This window comes from Amblyraja radiata, chromosome 18, assembly GCF_010909765.2.
Source record: "Amblyraja radiata isolate CabotCenter1 chromosome 18, sAmbRad1.1.pri, whole genome shotgun sequence".
NCBI lineage: Eukaryota > Metazoa > Chordata > Chondrichthyes > Rajiformes > Rajidae > Amblyraja > Amblyraja radiata.
Genome location: NC_045973.1, coordinates 16,984,737 through 16,998,688, shown reverse-complemented (window position 1 = coordinate 16,998,688; position 13,952 = coordinate 16,984,737).

Sequence of the window (13,952 nt, the reverse complement as noted above, 5' to 3'; positions counted from 1 at the left end):
CAGGGAGATTATTTGTGTCTTCCTTCGTGAAGACAGATCCAAAGTACTGTTCAACTCGTCTGCCATTTCCTTCTTCCCCATAATAAAACATCTTGCACTTGGAATATTTAATTACCAAATGTGACCACACTGCAAATATACATCTGCAATATTATTAATTTCAATCTACTTTTCTCTATTTGTTCCATTAAGTTGTCTATATTCTTAGGAATGAGCATTACATTCCATAAGAAGTAAAGGAGGCCATTTGTATTATTTTGCCCACTCACCTATTCAATAAGATCATGGCTGACCTTTTAGTGTCACTTTACTGTATATCGTTTTGATATCCTTGCGAACAAAGCACCTAGGCAAATTCCATATGACACAAAGTGCTGGAATAACTCAGCGTATCAAGTAGCATCTCTGGAAAACATGGATAGGTGACGTTTCGGGTTGGGACCAATCTTCAGACCTGAAACTGAAACCGGAACATCGTCGCCTATCCATGTTTTCCAGAGGTGCTGCCTGGCCTGCTGAATTACTCATGCATTTTATGTCATATGGAACTCTTTCTTGAATATATTCAGTAACTTAGCCTCCACTAGCCTCTTACAGAAAATTCCAAGGATTCACGACCTTCCAGTGAAGAATCCTCTCCTCATAAATGTCCTGAATTTGTGACCTCATACTTTGAAATTGTGACCTCTGGTTGTTTGTACCTGAGGCAGAGGAAACATCATTCTTGTATTTATCCTATTAAGCCATTTAAGAATATTTTTTACATTTCAATGTGGTCCTTCTCCTGGACATAGACTCAGCCTGGAGTAATTACTCCAGCTGGAAGAACAACTATCTACCTCATTGGTGACCATCTGACTATCCTTGATCAGACTTTGGTGGGTTTACCTTGCACTAAACATTATTGCTTTATCATGTATCTATACACTGTAAATGGTTTGATTGGAATCATGTATTGTCTTTCTGCTGACTGGATAGCTTGCAACAAAAGCTTTTCATTGTACTTCGATACATGTGACAATAAACTAAACTGCACAGGCCAGGCAGCACCAACGATTGGAAAGGGAGCATGATAAACATGACACGGTGAATCAAAAGCCCTGCAGAAAGAATGGTGATAGTGCACTGGTCAAATCACTAGGAATCTGGAGGCCTAGACTCTCTATTGATACACATGAATTGAGATACAAAAGCATAGCAAATAGGGCATTAGTAATCTGGAATTCATTATTGGCTGTGGAGTCGTGGTTATATTCAAGACAAAGGTATTTAGTTATTAAACAAATGGGATTAGTGCAGGGAAGCGATGCTGAGGTACAACTTCAACAATGACCGCATTCAATGTGGTTCAGACACATGGGGTTGAAAGGCCTGCTCCGGTTTCAGGTTATTTTATTCTTTACACTAACACGAGATCTCAGTGAAGTAGGTGCTGACCTTCCACAAGATTGTATCCAGGATCTTGCTGCATACTGGAACGCTCAGTGGATCTGTCCTTCATGGTGTCAGAGCACCAGACAACATGAAAACAAGCCTGGGCCAGTACCCACCATCAAGCATTAGACAATGTTACATTGATTCTGTATTACCTTCCCTGCATTCCCATTAACTCCTCCCAGTTCTATCACTCATCTATTTATCGTAACCCTAATTTCTTCTTTACTTTTTAGACTTTAGACTTTAGAGATACAGCGTGGAAATGGGCCCTTCAGTCCATGACGGCCAACGATCGCCCTGTACACTAACAATACACTACACACTTGAAACAATTTACAGAAGCCAATTAACCTACAAACCTGTACATCTTTGGAATGTGGGCAGAAACCAGACTACCCGGAGAAATCCCACACTGTCACAGGCAGAACATAAAAACACCATACAGTCAGCACCCATGGTCAGGATCGAACCCATGTCTCTGGTGCTGTAAGGCAGCAACTCTACCACTGCGCAACTGTGCTGCCCTTTTCTTATTCACATTTTGACTGCAGTAGTTTTTATGTCATCAATTCTGTCCCACCCCCCACCCCCCCCCCCCAAAAAAAACAATGCTCATGTCCGGTTTACTGTTCTTTTGGCTTTTATTAATCTGCTACTGCTTTTAATGATTTGTGTTTACATTCCCTGAGACTCCAGGTGCTTGCCCCATTTCATTGCTGCCTGGAAGATTAACAAAATATGGTTGATTCCTGTATCCAGAATCATTCATACAGAGATAGACAAGGCTCAAGCACAAGCCCATGCATTACTGCAATAGCCCTCTGCCTTCACAACCCAGGGTCACCCTTTAAGCTTTTAACTCTGACAAGAATTTTCAGTTTCCTCTGTTTTGTTATCTACGTTCCGATCAAGTCTAATGTTTTACATAGAATTCCCGTTTTCCCACAAGACTTAGTCCAAAGCAAATGCAATGTACAAATGTATTGCGTTAGAGGGCCCCTCAGCAGAAAGCAACTTATCCACACAAACCCATCTACAGGGCAACATGATCCTGTCATGTTAATGCAGCAATTAGTCTGCAGACTCTCGCCATGGCTCCTGGCTCCGACTTTGCCAAAACTAAACCGTTCTTTTAAATTTGCTAATAAATCTTTCCAAGAGGTCAAACAATTGTTGCATTCAATCTTGAACCATAATGCAGAAATAAACAGATTCAAATCACATGGGGCCTTCAAATGTTATTTAATCTCAAATGCTGCAGTAATCATGATACAAACTCTGGTTTGTGACTGTAAGTTTGTTTTAGTGAACGAACAGAACTTTTAAATGCAATCCTATCACATCTCTTCAGTGCTTTTCTTTTGTACATAAAGGTACTGATACACACAATTAACAAATATATGTGCCAAAAAGGCTGGAAAACAAAATAATGATGTTTAACTTTTTAAAGGTGCTTGTTATCCATACTGGTGCATAACATCACAAAACAATAAGCACTACCTTCAAGTAAGAAAGATATAAATTCTCATTTCAGAGACTTCACTTCATCTAGGTTGGCATCTTCAGGCACATGATTGGAAATGCGCTTCTAGAGACAAGAATAGCATCAGGTCTGTAGATCAGTGAAAATACACTTGCTTTGCCAGTGTGAGGCCCTAGTTATATCTCCAGTGTCTCCATCTTGTTGGCCATGAATTTGTGGGCTAAAGAGCGTGTTTCTGTGCCGTGCAACTCTATGAGATGTTAATCATAGGATTGTCCTGGCATCATTAAAGATCCCTTGAATCTGTTCCAAAATAGAGCCTGCAAGTTCTCCCTGTGTCCAACACTTATCACCCAAATAGCACCAGTAAGCAGATTATCCAATCATTATCACATTGCCATTTGTGAGAGTTGGCTACGTACATATGGGTTGCTATTTACTATGTCACAAGGAAGTTCTGATGAACTTCAAATGTACGTACTTGACTATGAAGAATTGTGCAAAATCCATGCACTGTGAAAGACACTAAATACATGTAAGCCATAATATTTCTGTGATTAACAGGTTCCCACCAAAAAGTAACAGGGAATATTTTTATACCTTCTCTGCTCTGATCCTACAAGAGGTCTTCCTTATTGCAATTTAGAAATCCGCTCAATACCACCTCAGTTACTGGTATCAAGGAATGAATGAAATAGTTCTAGTGTTGGGGAATAGTTGAATAGTACTTGTACTCCCTCTCAGAAGGAGCTAGTGCAATCAACCAGAGATGTAAAGCAATGAAGCGTTGCAAGCAGCATTTCAACCATAAATGCTCAATGCTTTTAATATTTGTTCAATTCACTGCTAAGCTTTACATAAGATAGTTTAAATATAGCAAGGCAAACCAAATACATATTAATAAAGCAAAGGGCAGTAATTTTCCCCCTTGTCATTAAAGTACACATCACAAATTTGGAGTTTAATTCAGAGATATAACGTGGAAAAAGGCCCTTCGGCCCACCAAGTCCGCTCCGATAAGCTATCCCCCGCACATTGACACTATCCTACTAGGGTCAATTTACAATTATACCAAGTAAACTAACCTACAAATCTGTATGTCTTTGGGTGTGGGAGGAAATTGGAGATCCCGGTGAAATCCTATGTTGGTCACGCGGGGGACCGTACAATCTCCAAGCAGACAGGCACCCGTAGTCAGGATCGAACCCGAGTCTCGGGCGCTGTAAGGCACAACTCCACCACTGTGCCGCCTTCTTAACGAGTTACCACTTAATGCTCAGCACATCATGGAAGATATGACAAAAATATAATCCATCTGATTAGAAGGTGTGATCTCTTGGGGTTGCAGCTTAATCCTGTAAATATCGGTTTCTCAAACCGAAAATGATCAGTTAAGTCCTTCACTGCTTGTTGATTTGTTCTGATAGTTAAGCATGATAGATGAGCCCAAAAAACAATCAGTCTCTATACCCCAAAGAAAAAGGTAATTCCATCAGCTAACATTCAAGTCACACAAATGTCTCACATTATCAAATAGCAATAGGCTGGATTATTTCATTATTCCCAGGGAATTTGACAACACTGGCAAGCAGTCATACGTCTCACAGTAATCATGAGACAAAGCAGGCGCTGTGGATGCTCTTTTCGTTGAGTTCATACAAAACAAAAAATGATAGTATCTAGATATTAACGCAACCAACTAAAATGGCCATAGCACAGGAAAATGAATTAGAGGTAGAGGATCACCCATGACCTTGATGAATGCTTTTAAGAAAGTTGAGGGAATGATATCATGTCAAGAACCTACTAGAGTTTACAATGACTCAGCACCTTGGAAAATTTCAGCCATTCACAGAGTATCATCATTGCCACATGAAAAACGAAACTGAATGTTCCAAGGAGGTAATTAAAGCCATGGACAGCCAAATGTTATTCACATTCTTCCTAATTCTTTCATTGAATGTGAACATCATCTTTGAGACCGATATTTACTAGATATTTCAAATTGCCCTCTGATTTATTTACTTGATCAGCACAACTCGTCCTTCTTGATCAAGATGCTCAATCTATGCTGGTCCCATTTGCCTGCGTTTGGCCCATATCCCTCTGAGGAAGGTTTTTTTTTACAATACCCCAGTACTCGCTGTTACTGCTTCTAGCTCTAATTTTTATTTTTAATTATTGAAACGAGTGTACTTAAATTCCCAAGTTACTATTGCAAGATGTAAATCTGGGCTCCCAAATATTTAATTCAGGACTTTGAGCTACTATTCCAAAGTCACAACCATTGTGCCACCAGACCCTTGCTCTAGTATAAGGGACTTTTTTGCTAAGGTTGAAGCTCATAGAACTGAAATTCAAGGACCAAATTATTGATTTATATAGGAGATTAGCTGAGAGGTTAGATATAAAGCATAGGGATAATGGGCAGGAACTCAAAGCGATAGGTTATTATTATTGTCATGCTACAAGTATCTTTGTTGGTCCTGCAAATATTCACCATGTTTGCAAATTTTCATATGATTTGGATGGTGGGAGAGAATACCCATATCTGTATTATTCAACATGATGAATATAGTTGGCATCATAAGCAATGTCGAGTGAAGCATGAAATTACAAAAAGATGTTAATAAATTGAACAACTGTCAAACTTTTGACAAATGTATTTTAAAAGTGTGGTAACTACTTGAATGGGAGAGGATTGAAACGTGTAATTGGCATGTAAAATGCCGATAAATGTGAGGTTATCCACTTTGGTGGCAAAAACAGGAAGGCAGATTACTATCTAAATGGCGTCAAGTTGGCAAAAAGGGAAGTACAATGGGATCTGGGGGTCCTTGTACATCATCAGTCTATGAAAGTAAGCATGCAGGTACAGCAGGCAGTGAAGAAAGCGAATGGCATGTTGGCCTTTATAAGAGGAATCGAATATAGGAGCAATGAGGTCCTTCTGCAGTTGTACAGAGCCCTAGTGAGACCACACCTGGAGTATTGTGTGCAGTTTTTGTCCCCTAATTTGTGGAAGGACATTCTTGCTATTGAGGGAGTGCAGCGTAGGTTTACAAGGTTAATTCCCAGGATGGCAGGACTGTCAAATGCTGAGAGAATGGAGCAGCTGGGCTTGTACACTCGTGAGTTTAGAAGGATGAGAGGATATCTCATTGAAACATATAAGATTGTTAAGGGCTTAGACACACTAGAGGCAGGAAACATGTTCCCGATGTTGGGGGAGTCCAGAACCAGGGGCCACAGTTTAAGAATAAGGAGTAAGCCATTTAGAACCGAGACAAGGAAACACTTTTTCTCACAGAGAGTAGTGAGTCTGTGGAATTCTCACAGAGAGTCTGTGGAATTCTCTGCTACAGAGGGTGGTGGAGGCAGGTTTTCTGGATGCTTTCAAGAGAGAGCTAGATAGGGCTCTTAAAAATAGCAGAGTCAGGGGATATGGGGAGAAGGCAGGAATGGGGTACTGATTGCGGATGATCAGCCATGATCACATTGAATGGCGGTGCTGGCTCGAAGGGCCAAATGGCCTACTCCTGCACCTATTGTCTATTGGCTTGTTTCTTGACTTTAAATGCTGTTTAATTTATTTGGATTCCTCTTACATGGAAAGCTCCTGATTGTGCTTAAGTAGGGACTATCATCTGGTCACTTTACAAACAAATATACACTCAGCGTACACTGGGAAATTGGACAACTTTGCTGTTCCTCAGTTTCAGCAAGCCAAAGACTGAAATGATTGGATACAAGGTATAGCATTCTGGCTAGAAATAGTTACCAGATCGGGTACCTGACTGAAAGTCAGAAGGAGTTTATGGTCACAAAATATCATCAGCTTGATTTTGAAATTCAGAAGTATTGGCTTTGGTTTGGAAGAATCTGACATTGTAGCCAAGGACAAATATTGAAATCTATTGTCGGCCTGTTATGTTACCATGACAACAAGGCCAACGAATAAAACTTCTGATAATGACATTGATAATAAACGAAATCATATAAACATACTGTGCTGATCTTTCAAATCTTTGAAACATCTTGTACATCTTTAATTTAACGATTTGAGATTAAAAGTAGAAAATGCAAATGAAATTCCCAGACAAAATATGGGGTTGTCAAATCTCTTTCCAAATGCTGGTAAAAATAGGGCTTAGTAGTTGAAACCTCGGATAGTCTCTGGGTATTTCAGTGCAGTTAACTCATCTCCTACATGTCAGGCTTTCCTTATTAACCTTGAAAACTCGAGAGAGAAAAATTACAACAAAATTCTACAGATGTCAATAAACTGAAATATAGAATATAGAACAGTACAGCACAAGAATAAGGCCTTCAGCCCACAATGTCTGGGCTGATATCAAGGCAAATCCTTATCTGCCTGCATATAATCCATATTTCTCAATTCCATTCATATCTGTGTGCTTATCGAAAGGTCTCTTAAATGCCATAATCGTATCTGTCTCCACCACCACCTCCGGCTGAATGTTCCAGGCATTCACCACCGTCTGTGTAAACAATTTGCCTGGCATATCTTATTTAAGCTTTGCTCCTCCATCTTAAAGCTATGCTCTCTTGTATTTGATATTTCTATCCTGGGGACAAGATTCTGACTGTCTACCCTATCTATGCCTCTCATAATTTTACATATTTCTATCAGGTCTCCCCGCACTCATCAGTGTTCCAGAGAAAACAATTCCAGTTAGTCCAACCCCGCCCTGGAGCTAATGCCCCCTAATGCTGGCCTTTATAAATCAGAGCATTGAGTATAGAAGTTGGGATGTAATGTTAAAATTGTACAAGGCATTGGTGAGGCTAATTCTGGAGTATGGTGCACAATTTTGATCGCCAAATTATAGGAAAGATGTCAACAAAATAGAGAGAGTACAGAGGAGATTTACCAGAATGTTGCCTGGGTTTCAGCAACTAAGTTACAGAGAAAGGTTCAACAAGTTAGGTCTTTATTCTTTGGAGCGCAGAAGGTTAAGGGGGGACTTGATAGAGGTCTTTAAAATGATGAGAGGGATAGACAGAGTTGATGTGGATAAGCTTTTTCCATTGAGAGTAGAGAAGATTCAAACAAGATGACATGATTTGAGAATTAAGGGACAGAGGTTTAGGGGTAACATGAGGGGGAACTTCATTACTCAGAGAGTGGTAGCTGTGTGGAATTAGCTTCTAGTGGAAGTGGTGGAGACAGGTTCGATTTTATCATTTAAAAATAAATTGGATAGGTATATGGACGGGAAAGGAATGGAGGGTTATGGTCTGAGTGCAGGTAGATGGGACTAGGGGAGAATAAGTGTTCGGCACGGACTAGAAGGGCCGAGATGGCCTGTTTCCGTGCTGTAATTGCTATATGGTTATATGGTTATAATACTGGCAATATTCTAGTGCAAAATGAAGAGGACTCAGAGTAAAATTTTGTCACTCAGCCCATCAAGTCTGCTCTGCCATTCAATCTTGAATAATTTATCTTAACCCCATTCTCATGCCTACTCCCTATAACTCCTGACACCCTTACAAATCAATAATCTGTTAAAATCTGCCTTAAAAATCTCCTGTGACTTGGCTGTGCTGTCTGCGACAATTAATTCTACAGATTCACCACCCTCTGACTAAAAGAAAATACAGATGTTACTATCTTTTGAAGCAATACAGCTGCAGAGAAACATTAAGGTGGAGGAAAGACTGAAGGGAAGGCTGGTGTCAGGATAAAGGACTAGAGGGATTAAATGATTAAAGGGAAGAAAGTGGAAGACACAACGGGATGGAAATGGAAGAAATAAAAGCTGGGAACGGAGACAAGCATCACAGAAGAAAATTGACAACAAAGACCTCAGCTGAGAGCAGAGAAGCAGGAATCACTCGGGCTCCTGGTCTCTAACATCTTTCATAAATGGTTGCCATCCAGAGGGATGTGGTGGACACTTCACAGTTAAACAATCTGCCAATGCATGTTGTTTGAAGTTCTCATATGAAGAAGAACTAAATGTGCACACATCAGGGGACACTACTGATGTGCAAGTCAATCCCTTCAGGAAGTCTTTGAGGGAGAGGTGACTGCAAGAGAGCCATGCACACAAAAATAGACAAGGTCAGAACAAAATCATTTCATAGACATAGTTTCTTGTGTCTCCTTTTTACGACTCCACTGCACATCTTCTTCAAGACTTTGATGTAGTTCTCCTCCTCTCTTTGATGGGAGTTCTGCGAGTTCCTCTCCCAGTCTCTTCTGCCTATTGGTTCTACGGCTCTGCCGTTTGACTGTGCCGATGATCATTTCAATGTGAAATTCACGGAGGCAGTTCTGCATGCAAGTCACTTTACCGTGTCTGAAGACTGTCTGGCATTGGTCAAGCATCCAATGAAGTGACAAGCTGCACACTGCTTGCTTCAACCATCACCAGTATAAGTTGTGATTCGACCGGTGAATGTCATTGAACATTGGCAAGCTGGCAGCACACGCTACTGAAATCTCCAGTCAGACTGTCAGGGTCAGCTTTTACTACTCAGAATATTTGATTCTTATCACTGGCTGCTCCATCATTAATTGTCATGTTGTACCATGCCCAGCAGTGCTCCATGCTGTAATCGCAGCCTCATTAATCAATCTTGATAGTCCTGGCTACATCAGTTGTTTATTTATCTTGCCCTTGATGGCAATAATAATGTACAACTTTACAACTTGTATTGTTCGTACAAATGAAGGATGCAGGTCAAGTCAATTCAAAGCAAATCAAGTCAAGACAAGTCGAGTTTATTGTTTTTCTGGACAAGTGCAGTGATATACAGTTACAAAGAAAATCTTGCTCAAACATTTTGAGTCTATATTCAAAATAGATGCACAGACACATTATATATAAACTAGTTTAAGTGCTGCTCCCCCAACGCAATATTCCACCACTCACGCCAAGCCCCCAATTGCGTTGGCGCAGCTCATTTCACTTAATCCCCCAGCACTCCTTCCCCCTCCTCTTCACCCTCCCTCTTCTTTCCCCTCTCCTCATCCCCTCCCCAATCCCTCCCTCCCTCTCCTTTCCCCTACCCTCAGTCACTCCCTCCCTCTCTCCATAACTCCTCTCCCCTCCCTACCCCCGTCCTATCCCTCTATCCCCCACCTCCCCCACTCATCACCTCCCCCTATCCCCCCCACTATCCCTCCTCATCTCCCCCACTGCCCTCCTCTCCCTCTAGTCCCCACTCCTTACCTCCCCGCTCCCGCCCTCCTCTCCCTCTATTCCCCCTCCTCCCCCACCAGACATGAGACAGGAAAAAATTGGAAAAAAGAGGATTTTCTCCACGGATTTTGAAATCCGCCAAGGCGCCACCGCCACCGCAAGGCTTCACCGCCGCCATGGCCCCATCATCGCGAGGCCTCACCGCCGCGGTCTCAATGCCTCCTGGATCGCCGCGTTGAACCCCGGCCGAGGCCTCGCCGATAGAAGCCCGGCCGGACAAAGCTGCCGACAGTGCCGACAGCTGGGCACCACGGAGGCCATGAAGTGGGCTCAGCCGCTCAGCACCATGGAGGCGCCCACAGACACAGCTCCAGCCGGCGGAGCGTCAGTGATGCCCTTCTTCTTCTTCTTCTTCTTCTTCTTTGGAGTTTTACGGCAGCCGGCATCCACAATGTTGCATTGCTGCCACCTTCTGGCTTCATTCCACAGTCCTCATGTCTTTACATTATATCCTTTTTATAAGGCCAGAGGCCCTCAAGAAATTAAACAACACCTTTACTCCTTTTCCTTCCCCTCCACACTCTAGAATGTTCTTTTCTGATATATCTGTCATTCCAATTTTCTTCATTTCACTGATCAAAACTCTTCTTTCTGTTTCATATCTTCTACATGTTCACTGCTCCTTCAGCTTTATATTCGCTTCACCAGGCGATGCAGGCGCTGCCCGTGGCTGACAGCGGACCCGGCCAATCAGTGTGGCGATGGTGCAGGAAGGGGCGTCGCCGTCCCAACAACTGACAGGAGAGGAGACCAATCTGCATAATGCGGTTTTTAAGATTTTTAAACCTTAATAACTTTAAAAGTATACCATGATCAGAACAAAACTTGTTGCCCTCGTAGCAAAGGCGAATGGTGAGTATGGTGGCGAAAATAATCGTAGCGCTATTGCGTACCATTTTTGCGCAAATAGAAAAAAACGCAACACAGGAAGAGCACAAGATCAGAGTTTTACTTGTGTATACCCTATATATATAAATAATGCTAATAATGATAATAATATTTTTAACATGCCAGTATGCTACACTAGCATATGCTATCAAAAAAAAACGGACCAGCATACAGGTACAATCGCACAAGCGTACAGGAAATTAATTTTGTTTTCTGGCGACTTATTACATATGTTCATTAAACATTGTATCGGCAGAAATTTGTTTACAAAACAATGCACCATCTATAACTCACCTTACTTGTGCATTCAATAATAAAAATGCCTAGACAGTAAATCCGCTGACCTAGGGTCTCACTGGCTGGATGAACAGGACAGATTTTTCTCTGGTATGTTCATCTAACAGGAAGGTGTTTTATAATTAGAACAGACCAATGGTTTACTGCAGTAAGTCTTTACAAGTATAGATAAACTTTCAAATTGGACATTAATACATACATAGAGTGCTGGGGCAGCTCAGTGGGTCAGGCGGAATCTCAAAAGAACATGGATAGGTGACATTTCAGGTCAGGACCCTTGTTCAGACTCTGACCTGAAACATGGCCTATCCATGTTCTCCTGAGATGCTGCCTGATCTACTGAGCTACTCCACCACTCCACATCTTCTTTTGTAAACCAGCATTTACAGTTCCTTGTTTCTACATTAGTATATACATCAAAGTTTGATGTATCACACTGACTGAATATTCTAAATAAATAGAGGCAATATTTCCCGTCTGTCATGCATTTATGGAAACTGTGCGGCCATTGATATTTTCAGGTTTGTTGTTCAATGAGACTAAACATATATATATTTGTTGTATAATATCTGTCAATTACATTGAGTGATTCTCTGATGATAGTGTAAATCTATAATGGCAAGAAGCCTGGCAGGAATTAAAGTCCCATTGCTGGGAAAAGAATAAGTGGAAGGGATAAAATAGCATGGAATAAAATGCTGAGAAATGGAAGGGAGAGGGTGGAAGGAATAAGAACAAGAGAATCCTCATTATAGTGAAATCGAGAAGGAAAATTGTGGTGGAGGGTGTAACACAGCGAAATATTATTGTTTTGCAATCACCACAGGACACTGGAACATTAATGTGCTATTTAGCAATGAGAAGGGCCAGTGGCAATGGTAATCCTGACCACCATCACCATCCCCCAATATTTATCTACTAATTCACTTGTTGGATGTAGAAAATCGTGACAATACGTCATTTATGCAAAGTATTGAAAAATTTGTCAAGAATCAACCAAAATTGAACATGCCCTTGGAAAATGTTGGCAACTATATAATGAGAAAGTCATCATCTATTTCAAAGTGATGAAGGCATGGCCCTTGGACCACTGTTGTTCCTGACGTACATTAATGATCTACCTGAACGCATAAGTTGTAAAACAAGACTCTTCGCAGATGATTGTCTTGTATATACACCTGTTACTGATGTAGAGGATATGAACTCCTTACAAGAAGACCTTAAGTCCTTGGAATTATGGCAAAACACATGGAAGATGAGCTTCAACCCAACCAAATGCTCAATTATGGTAATATCCAACAAGAAGAAACCACCTACTGGAGACTACGTCTTCTGTGGACAAATACTTCATCGTACAAGTTCACACCCATACCTTGGAGTTCATCTTGATAGCAAACTTTTGTGGGGGGAACACATGGACAACACGGTCACTAAAGCCTACCGGACACTAGGATTCCTTAGATGAAACCTCTGGTTCTGCCCAAAGGAAGTGAAAACCACAGCATATACAACATTGGTTAGACCCTTACTGGAATATGCTTCATGCGCCTGGGACCCACACAAGACTGGCCATATCAACAAACTAGAAGGGGTACAGAGGAAAGCAGCACGCTTTTGCATCGGGAACTACAATAGAGGTAGCAGTGTCACCCAGATGCTGTCCGGTCTGGAGAGGGAAACGCTGGAAACAAGAAGGGCAAGGAACAGACTAGCCATGTTGTACAAGATTCAAAAGGGGATGGTGGGCATAACTGCAGATAGATACATAACATACTCAACAGAAAGGAGAACAAGGAGGAGAAATGATATGCAAATCCCATTCATCAGGACAGATATTTATAAGAACCTTAAGGGAATGGAATAAACTAGACAACCATATAGTCAAATCACCTTCACTAGACAGTTTTAAGGGGGCACTAACAGCACGTTAGTATGCACAGCACATCCAAGTTGGTGATATGCAGAGTACTGCCCTGCCGACGACAAATTCAGAAGGTTCAGATGGTATAACTGTAGGAAACCTTTGGAGTGCAAATACTTTGCATTGTTCCTACATTTCCCCTCCTCAACACCTCCTTTAACAACTTACTTCCAAACTAACTCTTTGTCCAACTTGTTGATCACGCCTCTAAATTCCTTTTCAATTCACGTTGATTTTATTCCACCTATACTTTTATGAGTAATATATTGTGTACACATATTAGAGTTTTCGTGTCTGCATTTATTCTTAGGGATTTCTTCATTCTCCCTTACGCAGGGTGCCTGCACAATATGTCACTTGTTGGCTAACACCACAAGTGACAGGATCCCTATGTTCTAATTTTCACTGTCAGGGTAGTAAGTGTCTGGCCTTCATAATAATAATATATTTTATCTTTCATAGCAGGGAATGAAAATTCTGGCAGCGTTTTACAAATTGGCCAAAATATTATTACCCAGTAAATGGAAATTAAAGCTTACTACTTCATCGATTCTGCAGGCTTCAGGGATGTTTCTTTGTTGGAGGCTATTGTCAACATAATCCGAACATAGGGGGAAAAAACACATGGAAATCATAGATATTCTCAGTGGGCATTGCACAATCTCATCAAATTTATTTTTAAATGCTTTGA